Raw genomic sequence first — 20,373 nt, 5'->3', positions numbered from 1 at the left:
GGTGAAAGGTTTAGCTTTTTCTAAGGGAGTCACTTAATTAAAGAAAAAGGATACTCAAGGCTGTGACCATTTATTCCAGGTGCTTTGTCTTTCAATAATGGGTAAGTACAAGATTGTGAAACTCATCTTGCTTATTGATTGCTGCACCTCAATTCCACCTGGCATGTGTAACTACAATCTGGTTGTAGGTTTCATGCAGAAAGAAAGCAGCACAATCATTTTTAAGCATGAGGGCTGTCTTTGATTATTTCACTTCTCTCCCACCCTCAGTGCTATTTGTTACAGTTACAAACACATGAAGTATTCAATTACAGTTGACCCTTAAACAGTGCCTGGGGCTTAGGGTCACTGACCTCTGCGAAAAGCTACCTATAACTTTTGACTGCCCCAAAACTTAACTACTAAGAGCCTACTGTTGACCACAGGCCTTACCAATAACATAAACAGTCAATTAACATATTTTATATGTATGATACATTGTATTCTTATGATAAAGCTAGAAAAAAGAAAATGTTATTAAGAAAATTGTAAGAGAGTGTGTTAGCAGCAATGTACTGTAAAAAGTCAGCCTGTCAGTGAGTCCAGGGTCCTGTGGGCCTGTCATTGCTTCAACAGTGTTTGGCAGAACTGACCCAGGGATGGCCCTTCTTTCAGCCTCCAACCACTCTCTAACCTCCTTTCTGTTGCAAGCCTCCAAACCATTTTCTCAGCTGCCCTCTGCCTCCAGAGCAGCCAACAACCCCACCCCCTCCTTTTTTAAAAGCTTTGCTCCTTACTTCCAACCAACCATATGCTAACAGAATTTTGTCAGACTTATTCCGCCATCTTGGGGGCCGTAGTCAAGCACCTGGTCAACATGCACCTGGGGGCCTTTTACACCTACCTCTCTCTGGGTTTCTATTTCTGTCATGTAGCTCTGGAGCGCGGTGGGGGCACTTCTTCCTTGAGTTGGCAGAGGAGAAGTACAAGGGGGCCAACCGTCTCTTAAAGATGCAAACCAGCACAGCAGCCGCTCCCTCCTCCAGAACATGCAGACTGTCCCAAGACGGGTGAGGGTAAAACCGGGGATGGCATGGAAGCTGCCGCCGTTCTAGAGAAGACTAAACCTTCAGCTCCGCATGCCCTGGGCTCTGCCGCGCGTAGACCTGCATCTCTGTGACTTCTTGGAGAACGACTTCCTAGCCGGGCGGGGCGGGGCGGGGCGGGGCGGGGTGGGGCGGGGTGGGGCGGGGTGGGGCGGGGCGGGGCGGACTTATTAAGAACATGGCGACCACCTGACTCACCTCCACAAGCTGGGCTGGCCTCCAGCGTGGGCAGAGAGAGTGCATCTTAGAAGAGCTCACCGCCAAGCACGACTAGAAGCTTCCTAAGCCCAGGTGCTCGTTCTTGAGCGGCCCCTCTGTCATCCCTCTGGTATCAGAGCTTCTGCCTGAGCTTCTCCCTGAAGCCACTAGGCAGCTCTTTCACCCGCCCTGGAGCCCTCTCCCAAGCTGTGGGCCAAATGGAAACAATAAAGCTTTCTGCGGGGGAAAAAAACATTAGCCTGTAAGTGGACCTGCACGGTTCAAACCTCTGTTGTTCAAGGGTCAACTGTATTTGACAATTTGTTCAAAGAGCCACACGAACTTGAAGGAAAAAAAACACAAAACTACATTAAAGAAGAGAGGTGAACTGCAAAATAAATAAATAAAAATAAAGTCATAAATATTTATAAAGAATATGATTTAAAACATGTCAGGGTAAAACTTTGTGAATATTGGTGAAGCCAGTAGTAATGTGTTGTCCCACAAACACAATATGCAAATAGGCATAGGATACATAATTCAAAGTATTATTAATCTTTCATCAATTTTGTTAGCATCATTTATACACAATAAAATATACCCATATATAAAGTACAGTGCAGTGCCTTTGGGGAAAGTATATACCTGTATAACTCCCACCATAATTAAGACAGAATATTTCTTATATCCCAGAATAATGTTCTTGACTCTTCAGTCAATTTCCTCAATGCTGCTAACTTAAGGCAATCTTGGGTCTGATTTTTGTCACTATAGGTGATTTTGGGGTCTTCCTATAATTTCATATAAATGGAATCATACTTTGTTTTCTCTCTGGCTTCTTTTTCTCTCAGTAACATTTTGAGATATGTGCACATTATTGTGTGTATCAGTAGCTTGTTGATTTTTATTGCCGAGTAATATATCATTGCATTTATGGGGTACAATTTATTTGTTAATTCGCTGTTGATGGACACTAGATTCATTTGAATTCAAGGCTATTATGAGAAATAAGCTGCAATAAACATTCATGAACATATGTTTTCATTTCCTTTAGATAAATAATTAAGAATTGAATTGGTGGACCATATGATATCTGCATGTTATACTAAAATGCCCAACTTTTCTAAAGTGGTGGACAAATTCACATTTTACAAGCAAAGCATGAGTCTATCTGTTCTTCAAAATTCACTCTACCACTTGGTTTTATGAATTTATTTTACATCAGCTATGATAGTAGTTCTGAAGTGGTATCTCGCTGTGGCTTTAATAAACATTTTCCCAATGACTAATAAGGTTGACAGCTTTCTTTATGTGCTTATTAATTGTTCACAACGTTTATATTTATAATATATGAATTTCTCCTAGTCTTTTCATTACCTTCCCATTTTTCTTAATTTTGGGGTTTTGTTTGTTTTGTTTTTGAGAGGGAGGGAGAGAGAGAGAGTGATGGGGTTGAGGGGCAGAGGGACAGGGAGATAAAGAATCCCAAGTAGGCTCCATGCCAAGTGTGGAGCCCGATGTGGGGCTTGATCTCACAACCCTGAGACAAAATCAACACTCAGACACTTAACCACCTGAGCCACCCGGGTGCCCCTCATTTTCTTAATTTTTATATGGTCCATTTAACAAATTTTCTTATTTTACAATTTGTGCTTCCTGGTCCTACCTAAGAAGTCATAGCCAATCCCAAGGTCACAAACATTTCTTCTTATGCATTTTTCAGAAGAAACTTTAAGGATTTAGGTTTTTAAGTTTAGCTTTATGTTCTATTTCAAAGTAATTTTTTTTTGCTGTGATAAAGGTGAAGGTTATCAAATTATCCAGCATGATCTGTATGTCATGCCAATACTACATTGTCTTAATTCTTGTAGCTTTATAGTATATCTTGAAATAAAGCACTCTATGTTCCCCAACTTTGCTGTTCACTTTAAAAGTTATTTTGGCTGAAAAAAGAAAAACAAAACTGGAGGTATCACAATTCCAGATTTCAACTTATATTACAAAGCAGTAATAATTAAAATAGTATGGTACTAGCATAAAAATAGACACACAGATCAATAGAACAGAAAACCCAGAAACAAACCCACAATTAAATGGTCAATTAATCTTAGACAAAGAAGGAATGACTATACAATGGGGAAAAGACCATCTCTTCAATAAATGGTATTGGGAAAACTGGATAGTCACATGCAAAAGGATGAAACTGGACCACTTTCTTTCACCATACACAAAAATAAACTCAAAATGGATTGAAGACTTAAATGTGAGACCTAAAACCATAAAACCCTTGAAGAGAGCACAGGAAGCGATCTCTCTGACAGTAGCATAGAGCACAGGAAGCAATCTCTCTGACAGTAGCCATAGCAAAATTTTTCTAGGTATGTCTCCTGAGGCAAGGGAAATAAAAGCAAAAATAAATTATTAGGACTACATCAAAATTAAAAAGTTTCTGCACAGTGAAGGAAACAACCAACAAAACTAAAGGCAACCTACTGAATGGGGGAAGATATTTGCAAATGACATATTGGATAAAAGTTTACTATTCAAAGTATATAAAAAAATGGTACAACTCAATACCCAAAAACCAAATAATCCAACTGAAAAATGGGCAGAAGGCATGAACAAACTTTTCTCCAAAGAAGCCATCCAGGTGGGCAACAGACACATGAAAAGATGCTCAACATCACTCATCATCAGGGAAATGCAAATCAAAACTACAATGACCAATGTCAAAGAGGTTGCAACCTGTTCGTAGCAGCAATGTCCACTATAGCTAAATTGTGGAAGGAGCCGAGATGCCCTTCAACAGATGACTGGATTAAGAAGATGTGGTCCATATATACAATGGAATATTACTCAGCCATCAGAAAGAACAATTACCTAACATTTGCAGCAACATGGACGGGACTGGAGGAGATTATGCTAAGTGAAATAAGTCAAGCAGAGAAAGACAATTATCATATGGTTTCACTCATTTTAGGAACATAAGAAATAGCAGGAAGATCAGTAGGAGAAGGAAGGGAAGAATGAAGGGGGGGGGTAAACAGAAGGGGGAATGACCCATGAGAGACTATGGACTCTGGGAAACAAACTGAGGGCTTCAGAGGGGAGGGGGGTGGGGGATTGGGATAGGCCGGTGATGGGTATTAAGGAGGGCACATATTGCATGGAGCACTGGGTGTTATACACAAATAATGAATCATGGAACACTACATCAAAAACTAAGGATATACTGTGGTGACTAACATAACATAATAAAAAATTATTAAAAAAAAAAAAAAAACTACACCAGAAACAAGTGTTGAAGATGATGTGGTGAGAAAGGAACCCTTGTGCACTGTTGGTGGGAATGGAAACTGGAGCAGGCACTGTGTTAAACAATATGCAGGTTCCTCAAAATTTAAAAATAGAAATACCCTACAACCCAGGAATTGTACTATTGGGTATTTATTCCAAAATACAAAAACACTAACTCAAAGGGATACATGCACCCCTATATTTGTTGAAGCACTATTTACCATAGTTAAACTATGGAATCAGCCCAAGTGTCCATCAATTGATGAGTGGATAAAGAAGATGTGGTATTTATACACAGTGGAACAGTATTCAGCCATTAAAAAGAATAAAGTCTTGTCATTTCCAACAACATGGATGGAGCTAGAGTTTTATGCTAAGCAAAACAAGTCAGCCAGAGAAAGACAAATACCATATGATCTCACTCATATATGTAATTTAAGAAACAAAACAAACAAGCAAAAGAGAATCAAAAACAAAAACAGACAAACCAAGAAACAAACTGATGGTTCCCAGAGGTGAGGTGGGTAAGGGGATGGGTGAAATAGGGGACGGGGATGAAAGAGTGCACTTCGCATGATGAAAAATAAATAAAATTATTAAAAAATTTATTTTGGCTATTTTAGGTTTTGCCTTTTTCCAAATAAATTTTACAATCAACTTGATGTTACCGAACACATTCTGTTAGAATTTTAATTGAAATTATATTGAATCTATATATCATTTTTGAGATAATGAACATTGGATCAATATTGTGTCTTCCCAATCACATACATACTGAAGATATTGTTTAATCTCTATCAGCAATATTTTATACTTGCACTGTACCAGTCGTGCACAAATTTTATTAAACATATTCTTAGGTTTTTCATCTCTTCTGATGATATTGTAAATGATATACTGTATTTCATTATTTAGTTAAAAAAATATATACACATATAATTTACTTTTGCTTTTTGACCTTGCTAAATTTACTTATGAGTTTTAGTGACTTTGTATATATTTCTTCAGATTTTCTCTGTACACAATCATGTCATCTGCAAATAGACTGTCGTGCATTACCTTTTCAATTTGTATGCATGCTTTTTCTTTTCCTTTTTCTTATTTTTTTGCCATATTGCACTGGCTAAGACTTCTACTTTAATGTTAAATGGAAATAATCAGAGCAGATATTCTTGTTTTATTCTCAATCTTATAGAGAAAGAATTCAAACCTTTACCATTAATTTGATGGTAGCTGTAAGTTTTTTATAGATAATTTTTATCAATTTGAGAAGGTCCCCTCTCTTCTTAATTTATTGAGAAGTTTTATCTTAATGGTTTAATTTTTAAATGCTTTCTGTGAATCTAATAAGTTGTTCATTTTTTCCCTCCTTTATTCATTTATATAGCAACTTGCATTAATTAATTTCTGAATGTTAAACCAATCTTATATTCCTGGAAAGAACACCAATTGGTCATGGTACATTCCCTTTCTTATATATTGCTGGATTCCATTTGCTAATATTTTGTTAAGGACTTTTATATCTATCATCATAAAGGATGCTTTTCTGTATTTTTATTTTATCATAATGATTTTGATTAGTTTTGCTCTCAGAGTAATGTTGGCCTAATAAAGTGACCTGGAAAGTTTTCCTTCTTTTTTGGTCTATTTTTAGAAAAGATTTACATGAGTGTTATCATTTCTTCCTTAAGAATTTGATAGAATCACATAGTCAAATCATGTAGACCTGGGGTGTGTGCATGTGTGTATGTGTGTGTGTGTGTGTGTATCAGGTTTATAATTAGGAATTCAATTTTTTTAGTATAAAGAGGGCTAAGCTAATTTTCTCTATTTGAGTCAGGTTGGGTAATATATATGTTTAAGTAAATGTGTTAATTTCATCTCAGTTTTCAATTCATTGATCTAATTTTATTCACATTACTTTCTCACTATGTTTTTAATATCTATATGATTTTTAGTTATATCCCTTCTTTTACATCTGATATTGGTAACATGTATTCTTTTTTTCTTGATCTCTTTTGCTAGAATTCTATCAATTCTATTGAATTTTTCAAGCAAATAACAAATTCATGTTTTTCTTTTCCTGTTAGCATCAGTTCTTTGACTTGTTATCTTATATTTTCTTCATTGATTTCTTTTTTTAAGATTTTATTTATTTATTTGCTGGGGAGTTGGGGAGAGAGCACAAGCAAGGGGATCAGCAAAGGGAGAGGGAGAAGCAGGCTGCTGCTGAGCAGGGAGCCCAACTTGGGACTCAATCCCAGGACCCTGGAATCATGACCTGAGCCAAAGGCAGATGCTTAACTGACTGAGCCACCCAGGCACCTGTATTCATTGATATCTATCTATCTATCTATCTATCTATCTATCATCTATCTATCTATAAATATAGATATATATATCTATATTTGTAAATATATATATAAATATTATATATTTATAAATATAAATATATCTATATAAATATAGATATATAAATATATATTTATATATATATATATAATTGCTATTTTCTTTTTTCTGCTTATATGGGATATAATTTACTTTAGATATTTAATTTAGACCTTTATTATTTTCAAAAATAAGCATTTAAGGCTGTTCATTTCACTCTAAGCCTTGCTTTATTAACTCCTTCCCACTAGTGTAGATACGTTGTGATTTATTCTTCATTCAGTTAGAAATATTTGAATATTTGAATTTGTCTCTCATATTTAATAAAACATGTTTTATGATATGGTATGCAGTTAATAATGGGAATCTACCATTTGTACTTAAGATGAATGTGCTTTCTGCCTTTCTTAAGTATCACGTTCTAGAAAAAAGCAGTTAGGTCAAGTGTGATTGTGTTGTTCAGATCTTCTAATTCCTTATTGATTTTCTCTCAAAATTAATTTTCAATTACTGAAAGAAGAGTATTAAAATCTGCATTTATAATTGTGGATTTGTCTATTTTTCTTCTCCGTTTTGTCAAATTTTGTTTCATTTATTTAAGTGATTCACATTTATGTGCAAACTCAGTGTACTTTAAGAATATAATTTTGACAAATAAAAGAATTAAAGTTATGCAGAAGAAAACACTGAGTGGTTGTGTAATTTGTTAGAGTCAAATGCTAAGTGCTACCATCCCTCTCCCTTACTCTGTTAGGATTAGGCTTGATTATATGTTGGAAGAAAACACACAATATTAGTGTGGCTAAAACAAAATATGACCTTATCTCAAAAAATAAATTTAAGGTTGGGTATCTTGGACAAGTAGAAACTTGCTACTATCTTTAGGGTTCCAGCTCCTACTTTCCTGTTCTAAAACCCTCAATTAGACCTCTTGCTTCAGAATGGTTGCTAAAGCAATAGCTATCACCACAGACTTCTAGGCAGCCGAGTGGAAGAATAATGTCCTAATATAAAGATTTCCAGAAAGCCCTTCACGTAAATTGTTCTGGTATCTCGTTGTTGAGACATTAACACATGGTCACACTAGCCTGTAACAGATGCTGGAAATGTGGTCTTTTAGTCTGGGTAATTGTGCCTGATAAAAATTTGGACTTCGGTGACTATGGAAGGGGGATGATGGTAATTGATAAGTGTCCAATAATGATTGCTACAATTCCGTGTCAATTTATTTTTTTCACTTTATTATATATATTGTTTCTCCTTCCATATTAGATTATATGCTCCCTTGAATAGAAACAATATATATAATAAATGAGCATACCATGGCATAGGCCAGAAACATTAACAGAACTTATAAATATAACACTAATAAAATCTGGAGAAATCCAGAGAAGCTGACTGAAGTGGACATAGTTTCAGATGGGTGTTAAAAATGGATTAAAATTCAAGAATTTATTCATTCAGTATTATTAAGCCATAGTTCAGGAACAGGGTGAAATCAAATCCAGATGAGACCACTGACCAGTTTTTATAAAGAAATAGCATTTCTATCACAAGAAATGAGTAGATTTTTAAAATGTTTTATTTATTTTATGGTTATAACATGGGTACACTAAATTTCATTCTATAATAAACCTGGGTACATTTTTTAATTAAAAAGAGATAATAGTTATATCTGTGGCCTGTTTTTAAATGTTACCGCTATTTAGGAAATTACAAATAAAGGAAAATCATTTCTATGATAACACTTTTCAAAATTTAGTTAGGTGTCTGTAGGTACCTACTATGAAATTCAATCTAAAAGAAACAGGACTGCAAGTTTCCGGCACACCGTTTTAATGGCTCTGCTCTATGAGTCTGTGTGTGTCTATGCATGAAGGAATGCCTCTAATTCCCTGTTTGATGGAGAGCTTACAGCAGTTGTTTCAATAAAGCACTAAAGTATCAGAATATAATAAATCCAAAAATAAAAGACAAATCCTGTGCATTCCACCTGCTTCTTTAAATCCTGTATCCTGTTCCTTTCAGGGTATTTTGTCTTTCATCTCAGAAGCCCACAGAGCAATGTCACTGGCAGTTAAAGCATGCTGACACACTTGACATCCAATTTAGTTAATGCTAGGTCAGGCTGGAGATGCAGAGGCACTGCTATGTATGCAGCAGAGAAGGCCATATGCAACTACTGAGGAGTACCCTCTAATTCCCAGGATACTTGTTAAACAATTCTCATGTCAGAATACCAGCAAGAGAGCTCGAACAATCAGTGGCACAATCACACACGCACGTTAACAGATTGTTTTGAGAGTTAATGTGTTAAAATATATTGCCTTTATCCCTTCTCTCTCTGAAATGGATTCTTTCCATAGCTCCTACAGTCAGTTTAAGACTCCAAAAGACAACGAGTTCCTTTACTCAGTGTTATTGGGATAATCATTACAGTCATTATTTTTTAACACAGTACAGTATTTATTTAAGCTTTGTCTGTAGCACGGTTTAATTTATCTGATGTCTGTCAACTTTCACAAGAACTGGCAAAATGCATTTAGTTGTTGCATTAGCAAATCTAAACACACAATGGGGCATGCTGCCAATGTAAATTAATTAGACAACACAGCCCAAATATTCATATTTGCACATGCTGATAAAAACTGGTGACTTCTTTGTTGTTTGTTGTTCTTTTTTTTTTCTTGTTTTTTTACAAGTTATACCTTATGTATATACATTTCAACTTTTTGGTGAAGTCCTCTATGTAGTTCAATACCTTATAATTACTATTAAATTCATTAAAAAATTAGTTCATGTTAAAATCTTTGCATTCTTGAATATCAGGAAAGTTATAAATCCCTGAAAAATGACTTGTTTCAAACCATGGATACATCCTTAGTATTTATGAACTTAAAAGGTTACTTTAAAATTTGAGTTCCATCCACATATCAGGCACTCTATTAGGTGACGGGACTAGAACAAAAAATACCTGAACCAACTGATATTCCTGAGAGTTACTGAGATTTGGAGGCATATTCTATCCTTCAAGGTGGCTTGATGTTTACAAATGGAATGGGAGGTATATTTCACTCAAAGGTAGGTGACAATAACATCCAAAACACTAAAAAGGGAAAATGTTTAAAATTTGTCTTTTAATAAACTTTAATTTTAGAACAATTCTAAATTGACGAAAATCGCAAAGATGTGGAATAGAAAGTTTCCTATAGCATTTAATGCCTTTCATTGGTATGGTACATATTGTACAGTTAGTAAACTAATATTGATACATCATTATTAACTAAAGCCCATACTTCAGGCACATTTACCCAGTTTTTATCTAATGTTCTTTTTCTGCTTCACGATCCCACCCAGAATACCACATCACATTCTGTTGCCATGTCTTTTTAGGGTCTTCTCGGCTCCAACAGTCTCATACCTTTCCTCCTCCTCCTCCTCCTTCTTCTTCTTTCTTCTTCTTCTTTCTTCTTCTTCTTCTTCTTCTTCTTCTTCTTCTTCTTCTTCTTCTTCTTCTTCTTCTTCTTCTTCTTCTTCTTCTTCCCCTTCTTCTTCCCCTTCTTCTTCTTCCTCCTCCTCCTCCTCCTCCTCCTCCTCCTCTTCTTCTTCTTCTTCTTCTTCTTCTTCTTCTTCTTCTTCTTCTTCTTCTTCTTCTTCTTCTTCTTTTTTGATAACGTTGGTATTTGGGGACAATATTATTCAGGTAGAATGTACTTCAATTGGGATTTGTCTGATTTTTTTGTTGTTGTTTATGATCAGATTGAATAGGCTATCCATATTCTCTGGCTCTCAGTTGGATTTGGCCAATAAAGAATCAAGTAGACAATCATGGGGGATGAGGCTGTTTTATATTTCCACAGCTCTCCCCAGGTGTGCACCTCAGGCTGACTGTATCCCTTGGACACAGTGCACAACTCCATTGAAGGTGTCCTATCTACAGTTCTCAGGTAGCCATTCCTCTCTCTGTCACTTCTGGAACTAAAAGGAATTGCATCTTTACTCTTAAGTTCCTAGATTATTTTATTACCCCTCATGATCTCCCTATTCCTCATACACATCTTTGTAAATAGTCCTTCTAATAAACACTTCTCGAATCATCCTAATGAAGTTACGGCATCTTTTTCCACTGGAACCCTGATTGGTACATTATTGAATCAAATTTAGCTTCTCTTGACGTTGAGGCAGAACTGACTGCTTTAAATATGTATCTTTCTTGTACTATAATACCTTATAGGAGAAATTGTTTGTTGATGGGTACTGCTATTCTTTAGCACTTCCATTTCTTTGAAATCTTCCTTAATGTGGCAAAGATTTGTTATTTATTTTTCTATTTATTTTCCCTTTACAACTGACTACAATTCCAAGTAACTCCATTTTATTGCATTACTCATATCCTTTATGGGTAGCTAAATGCTTGCTTACCAGGAGAGAATTAACCGCTGCTATGGCTATAGGGACAGGCTGTTAGTTTGTTAACTCTCCCTTTGGGTCCCTGAGCTGTACCCTGTTTCCATCAAAAACCTATAGGCTCTGTCAGTTCCAGCTGAGACAACCTTCCAGGCGTCCTTCCCAAGCCACTGGACATATGACTGAAGACACTGTGTACCTGGCAATTGAGCCCATCTGCCAAGTGAACACTACCACATTTTCTCATGTGATGTCACATGGCGCAGAAGACTTAACCACACAAGCTCTACCTAAATGCCTGACGTAGAAAAAACACGAAATATAATTTTTAAACTTGTTATTTAGAGCACTTAGGTCTGGATAGTTTGCTATGCAGAAATAGAGACCCCAAGAAGAATCTAATACTTGGAAGAGGGATTTTCCCCAAATATCCTCACCATATGCCATTGCTTTTGGGATGAAGCAGAGGGCAGAAGCTACAAGAGACTTAAAGGGACTGTTAGCAAAAGCTGGAAACCCTTCCACAAGACTTGTCAAGGGCTTTTAAAGACAATAAGGAAAATATTGTTGTAACTTGGAGAAAAGCTGATGTCTATTAGAGGATGAAAGGTTTGGTGATACTGCACTTGGGGAAAACTAGCACAATGGATAGACGTTCATTATACCATGTGTTCAAGAAAGCTTTTAACAGTGCATGTCTGATACAGTAGGAGGCACACAAAAATCTATAACATTATTTTATTTGTGGTGTTTTATTATAATAAGTATTTAATTTAAAAAAATACACATTTGTGAAATTTAAATTTTTTTTTAAAAATTGAGAATGTGCATCACAATAGTATTCTATTAGTCCAACAAGAAAGTTTCATGGTTTATAGTTGATTTGTGTAATATTAAGCCTCTATGATTTGAAATACCACTTTTACTATATGGTAATCTTCAACTCCTCCTATTAAATTATCTTCTAGTTAAGCACTTCACTGTGTTACTTGGATGTCCAAATCTGTAAGCACAATTATCAAAGATTTTAATTACACATTAAATCTAAACATTGTGTTCCTATATTGCTTGTACACATTTCTGGAGCTAGTGATTATGGTTGTTAATTGTAATATAACTGTGGATTCTGGGTTGTAAGAATCACTGAAGATTTTTGTACTCTGGTTTAAAGTGTGTTTGTAGGCCAGCATCCCAGATGTGAGAAAAATAAAGTGCTTAAAATTGCATTAGCTCTTCTAATAGTGAGACAGTGTCTAAATCGATCTTAAAAATGTTCAATTTAGCTGACGTCTTCTTTGTCAAGTAATCAATGTGTTTACTGAATGATAAAAGTGGTGTCAAGATGCTAGTGAGACTCAAAGTTATTTGGAAGATATAATGTGGGCCAGGGAAAATTCACCAATGTGAACTTTACCATCATTAGTCAGAACTGATGATATGCAAGAGAAAAATGGAACATCTGTTTGCATTTTTCCAAAGTATAAGAGTGAGGTAAGTAGTTGACCTCCCGAATAAACACTGAAAAAAAAATTGGGTAAAAATGGGCATGAACAACAGATGGTGTCCCCTCCGTTGATGGCTTTGATTCTGATTTGAGAGAGTTTATAAATATTTTAGGAACTGAATTAAAATACAGAAATCACTAAGAAATAACTGGTAGGTAATTATTGACACTTAAACGTGATTTGTTCTAGTCTTTGTCTCCTGCGTTTCATTCACAACCTTGTACACACAGGAAAATGTATAAGGCATGGCTTAACTCTGAGCTATTGTTCAGCAAAAGTAGATAACGGATGCTTCCCCCCCTCCCCATTTTGTTATAGTGATCACATTAATCGTTATTTAAATTGTGAAAAATAGACAGGCAATGAAAAGAAGGAAGCCTTGAAGAAATGTCCTTGATGCTGAACAAGGCTCATACAAATGGCAACCTATTGAGTGCAGAATAAATGAGGTAATTACCATTCAGTTTTACAGATGGAAAAGCTGAGTCACCAGGAGGTTAAGCGACTTGCCCAAGGTCAGAGAAGAAGCTACTAGCATTATTACATAGTTCCTCTTATTCTCTTTTATTTCTTCTGTTTTATCTAGTACAGTGAGACACATTCAAACATATTCTCCACATACAAAGCAAGTTCATTCTTTAAATTTCACACTGACACAAAAACAATGAAAACAAGTTTTGGTCTTTGTTTTGTTTTGCTTTGCTTTTTCTCCACATAAATATATTTTACTCTTTATTTCTTTTGTCCTTGTCACTGCAAAAATTGGTTTGTTCCCTTAATGTCACTAAGACAGCAGAGATCAACTAGAATACAGCAGAGTTTTCCACATCAGTGTTTTGGAAAGTGAAAGTATGTTCATGGAAACCCCAATGTAAACAAAACTCTCTTTCTCTTTTGATGACTCATTTAAATAGAAATCACTTTGCAATATATGAATTACAGAAAAGCCAATAAACTAAAATAAAAATAATTTTGATACTATATTACATAAATCTACTATAATATATATTTTTCTAAGTGGTGAGTATTCTGATTTATAAATTAGATTAACATAAATACTAATTTAGTATGGCAAACACGGGGTAAATAATACTTGGACGCTACTTAATTTCTTATGGACTCTAAAACTGCCTGCGTGTTTTAACCTGATGTAACTTATGGTTTTACATAATGTTGTATTTATGGGGACCAATCTATTTTGTCATATATAAGTTCACTTCATGGATAAGGATGAAATTATCGCCTTTAAATAGAAGCTGATTCCATCTTTCTATCTCTATAGCTCCTTACATAGATATTTTCCTCTCTCACGATTGTTACCCTAAAACATGTCAAAATTTACCTTCTTCTAACATTCTCCATTACTAGATAACTGTAAATAATTTAAATTCTATTCTGTGAATGTTACAAAATATGTTCATAGGTATTAAATTTATACACACACACACACATGTCCAATTTGTCACTCTCGTTTCTCTCAGATACTTTCGTCTCTATGGCATGTCAACACACACATAGAGGGTCTAGTCATGTATGTCAAAGGCATACAATATTTCATAATAACAGTAAAGTCTGTATTATAAAGAATCAAAAAAGAATCAGATTTATAGCCAAGCAAGATAAAATTCCACAAACAACATACTGGCTTAATGTAAAACCCTGGTCAGAAGCCAGGACTCTAAGTGTAGGTAGGAATTGCCCTGAGACGGTAATTTGTAACTGAAATTAACGTTTTCAGTTCTTTATCTTAAAAACAAAAGCCGTTTCTCCCCCATTTCTTGAAATACATTCTCTCTTCCCTTAGCCGCATTTTCTGGTTTGCTTTCTATCCCTGTATCAATTCCCATTTAGTTATTGTTTTGTTTTGTTTTAGTTTTTGTTGCCATTGTTGGTTGTTTTCCCATTTGCTTCTTTTCTGATTAGGGGCCCTTAAATATCAGGTTCTGTCTTTTACTTTCTTTCTTGCTTCTCGATACAATTTCCATGAACAAGACTATCAAGGAACTTCTGATATTCCTACATCTATACCTCCAGCCAAATTTGGTTGCGTAACACTTCCTGAACACTTTTCAGGTGCCTCAAACTCAAAATCTCAGTAACTGAACTTATTCCCTGTGAACCAAAATATTTTACTTTTCCGTGAAATTTATCTGAGACAATGGGATTTGTCATACCCAAACTAGTCAGCTTTCCCTAGATTTTGCTACATAAAAAACAACCTCAAATTTATTTGTTCACTTACCCAAACAAAAAACCTGGCTGTTATTACTGACACCTTCCTCTCATATATACCTCATTCTGAAAATAAATGAAAGTGTTAAAAAAAAAAAAAAAGATGACCAAAGCAGAAAAGTATTTTTAGAAAAGATGGCTTTTTAGATGTGCATTAAAGTGAGATGAATTGGGAATGAAGTTATGGTAGAGAGGGCCTTTTTCATTTTCTTCAAGATATTTCAATCAGGTAATTTATAGAATTACAGTATTTTCAGTACAAACAAGTATTAAGTAATATTCTCATAAAGTATAAAACCCTTGGGCCCCCAGGTAGCTCAGTTGGTTAAGTGGCTGACTTCAGCACAGGTCATGCTCTCCTGGTCTTGGGATCCAGCCCTGCCTAGGGGCTTCCCCACCAAGCAGGGAGTCCGCTTGTATCCCTCTCCCTCTACCCCTCCCCCTGCTCATGTGCTCGCGTGCGCAGTGTGCTCTCTCTCTCTCAAATAAGTAAATCTTTTTTAAAAAATAAAGTACAAAATTCTTCAATACAGATAAACACTGATATTAATATATTTAGAAACTTCAGTTTTATTGAGAAAGTAAGACTTTATAATTAGCTCTTTCACTAAATCTGTTAGTCATCAGTAAAAGTGACATTGAGAAAAAGGGGAAAGGTAGAAAGGAGATAGGAAAGGATGAATGGTTAGACAAATACGCTCTGTAAGGTGTACTTGAAATCAATCACTATTAATCTTGTTCAGTTAGGTGAGCAATTGTTTAACTAGACTGCTTTTCTGAACTCACCACTTGCTTCAGCCATTTTTTTCTATGTCTTTATTGATTGCCAATGAGGTTGTCATTTTGACTAATGCATTTATTTAAGGACATCAAGGAATGATGATCTTGTTCCTTTGGCTTGTGGAAAAGTAATGCCCCTCTGGATTTCAGAGAGGAGTTACACAGAAGGAAGATACGGTAAAACAACAACAACAGATTAGATGCAAAATATGCAAGAACAAGGAAGGGGAAAATGGAAATGGAAAAATCATGACATGGCAGAATATGTGGAGTTATTTTTTCATTTAAGTTGTATTTATTGTCTTCTTGGTTTAATAACAAAGTTTAAATTTATGTTATACTTATATCATTTATTTAAATTCCATCACCTTAGTAAATGTATTCATGGTTCTAACCATGGGAGAAGGGGTGGGTAAAATGTGAATTATGTCATCGGGTCACTCTTGTGCCACTCTCTGGAGGCTTTCTGCCTGCCTCCCATTGTGCTCTTCACTACGACAGACTGATTATGTCACAGGGCAAACCTGATTATTACTTCCCTGCGTACATTGTTCAGTGATAGTCTCCACACTTTCTAACCTGGCAAAAGATGTCTCAAAATCCTAACTAATCCCATACCTTCCTCTTGTTTTCTATGCTTCCTGCTTTTAAACATTTTGCCTACAGCTTTTTCATGCCAACAGCCTCCAATCAAGGGTCACCTGAAGTCTTTCCTTTGGCCCAGTCTAAAGCTTTCCCACTTCCTCTTGTCTGTGTTTGATTCTCTGCCAAAATGCATGTAACGGTGGCTGACAACCTTGCTCTGGCAAGCTCTGAATAACTTTGCTTCTCTCATTTGGGAATACTTTATTTATTTCTACAAATATCAGGTTCCCAAGTCAGGATTTTGTGCCTGGTCTTCTAGGAGTGAACTGCTGGGTACTAAAAGGGGCTCAAAGCTGAAATGGCTTAGAACAGATGGAGGACCAATAGAATATGCAGGTGTAGGAGGACAAAGGCTGGCTTTGATAAAATACCAGCAAGGCCAACCTGATCCTATAGCTATGGCACTGGTGAAAGAAGGAGACTGGACTACATGATCTGTCATGTGCCTCAAGATCCGAAATGCTCATCTCAATGACCAGATTTTTAAAAATAAAGAACTCTGGATTATATTTGAGCAGAAGAAGCTGCCTCAGAGACAGGCTGGAGAATGGAGAAGAAATATCTTTTAAAAGTCCTACTGCAATTATCTCTAAGGAGTGCTTTCCTGACATCTATTAATAAGACAAACTCTTATTGGTCTATTAGTGTTCTCCAAGATAATGATAATACTGATAATGATAATGAGAAATATGTTAGAGTACTTCTAATTACCTCAGAATTTCTGTGATATGGGGAGACAGTTATCCCTGCGTCCATTTCACAGTTAAGGAAGCTATCAACGCTTAACCATAAAGAGAAAGAGGTCTTTTTTTGTAAGAATTGTGCAAGGGTCCTACGAATATTTTATAAAATGCTGCTATTAAGATAAATTATATGAAATTATATTTTACCTTAATAATACCTCTTATCCGGATAAGATTTGGAAATTGGCACTTGGGATTATAGTGTAAATACATTGTCTATGATATGACAGAAGTAAGCAGAGTCCATATCCACAAAAGGGCAACATGACAATTACTGGACATAATACTAACAGTAAAAATGTATTTAATATGACATATATATAACACTTTTATTGGAGAGGGTCAATTGTGAAAGGGGGTGAGAAGTTAGCTTGTTTGTTTTTCAAAATCTGTCCCATCTCTGATATACTGAACACCACCACCACCACCTAAGGAAGCTCACTTCCTTAACAATATCTCAGTTTATTTCTATAGCTTCTTGGTCATACTTCTTTACAAAAAAGTCACTTTAATTATTTAGGACTTCATGAAAACCCCAGTCTCCTATTCGATTCAAAGCTCTTCTCTCCACCAGCTAAGGCAGGACCTGTGCCTGTTGAGTCTTGGAGCAGCTGGAGTCATGTGGTCTGTTTTCCCATGGCAACTCCTCTCCCTTGCTCCAAGGGCTTGGCTCTCGGGCAGGGTGGGGGGACAGGCACAAGACAGACTCCTTACCAACTCCATAAGCTCACAGTGCCCCGCCTTGTGGGCTGTCCCTCTTAGGCCATCTGTCTGTAGGATGCCTCCAGTCTTTCACCCCGATGAGCACACACATGAAGGGTAGACCCCAGCTTCATGAGGCAGGCACAGCCCTCTTTTCCACCCTCTCCTCCTGAGTAAGCACATGGCCATGCAGAGGAAGAAATGTCAGTCCATCCCATAGGCAGCTATTCTTTTGGGAAGTACTTTTCTCTTCAAACACTCCCTCAGAGCTGACGCTGCCTTTCTCCCCAGATACATTTTCATGTTGTTTGGGGTAGAGGGCATGGGTGTAGATACTGGAAGTGTGGCTTTTTGTGAAATGTTGATTATCAGAGAACCCTTAGGAAGGCAGTTGGCCTGAACTGATGAAACCTAACTGTAAGCTTTGTCAAAACTCTGGGCAGATACAAATGATCTCACTCAGCACCTAACTATTGCTAACTAACGTGTTTCTAAAATAGATGACAAAATATAAAATATATTCTGATCGTATAACTGTTCAATTTAATATGTTTATCTAAATTTTCTGGAGTTTCTACAAATTTTTGCAACTCTACAAATGCACTTCTCACAGGGAACAAAATGCAACATTGCAAAATATGCAATGAGATGAAGATACTGGGAACAAGTATTTTAAGTGATTCAACCTACCTTAAATTCAAAAACTTAGCAAAAATATTAGATACCCAGAGTAAAATAACCCCTATCTTATACATACACACAACTGCAAAACACACTCATAAAAGTGTGCTAAAACTAAATACCAATTTGTGTTTGTTATGAAGCTTGTGTAACTTAGTCAAACTTATCAAACTGGGTCTAGAAGACCAAAAAAAACTATGATATAATTGGGAAAGATATATCATGTTCTCTCTTTTGTTATTATTTGTACAAATTAAAAATTTAATGTTAGAACTTTAAAAAATACAATTTAAAATTATATACTAATTATTTTTATAGTATAAAATATATGTCTTAAAGTCTATCACATAGGTAAATAAATTATTCATTTAATTAGATGTCACCCATAGAAAATCAAGGGTTCTATTCTAATGGGGCATCCTTTCAAATATATCTTTTCTGATTCACTGAAGAATGATATGTTAATTTGAATTTATTAACCTATGCAATTGAGAAATGAATCCCAAGCTAGCAGAAAGAAACCAATAACAAAATAATTTATCTTTCAGTTTTGTTAATACTAGAGTGCAAACATTTGTTGAAGAACTGAATCACCTTATTAATCAATTTGATTATAACTTATCATTTTGGACTCCTCCCCTCCACCCAAATTTTAAAAAGAGAAAATTGGAGACACAGACATATTAGGATAATTTATGAAATATACTAGATGAGGAAATAAGTTCATTTTTTAAGACTCCACTTCCATAAACATATATATATATATACTTATTTATACTTATACATATATATGTATATTATGATAGTTTTCATTTCCAGAATTTCTACATTAAGAACAAATTATCCACACAATACACAGCATTTCTCCTAGAGATGTCAATAAACAAGGCTTTTCTCTTTGAATTTATTCATTCAATTATTTAGATGAAGCAATAAAAATGTACTTGCCATTAACACACTGTTGGCCGGAATCACAATAACCAGAGCCCACAAACACCCTTTTGTGTTCATTGAGAAATTAGAGAAGGCAGATATTGCCCATAGACACTGAGAGATTTGTACTTTGCATGTGCTCATTCTGTCAAGGGCAGAAACACAAGGGGTGGGTTCCAACAATAACGCCAAGAGGAAAACACCTTCTTGTGAAGAATAAGGGTTGGGTAAAATGAAAAATGTACGTAACGGACAAAATATTTGACTCCACATCAGTAGCCATTGGGTAAATGGAAAAAACTTGTTGTTTTTTGTTTTGTTCTGTTTTTTGGTCTGGGGTATAGAGTTATCAGGAAAAGTAGCCTTTACATTTTTGCCAGTGATTTAAAGCATGTAGACAAAATGACTGAAAGTAGAATGTTTTGAGTTTAAATAGTCTGCATTGTGTTTTTATCATCATTAAAAATCACCTACATTATTAGTTAAGTAAGTTTTTATAAAATTAACTCGGGACACAAAAATTTTTCTTTTTTTTTTTCTTTCTTTCTTTCTTCTTTTCTTTCTTTCCTTATTTATTTATTTATTTGTTTGTTCATTTATTTATTTTGTTGGCAAACTTCTCATAGCTTTGCTTTTGTAACAAAAAAGAGTTCTTGGAACTGGAACAACCATTTGCCTTACCTGTTGATTAAAATCTGTCGTGTAAATCTGGCTTTTGAAAGACATCATAAATAAATACTACACCAGTAACAATGTCTTAGTTGAGTAATTATT

Source organism: Ursus americanus, chromosome 15 (genome assembly GCF_024610735.1).
Source record: "Ursus americanus isolate L20-20 chromosome 15, mUrsAme1.1.p, whole genome shotgun sequence".
Taxonomy (NCBI): Eukaryota; Metazoa; Chordata; class Mammalia; order Carnivora; family Ursidae; genus Ursus; species Ursus americanus.
The sequence above is the reverse complement of the archived record's forward strand: the minus strand, read 5'-3'. Positions refer to the sequence as shown.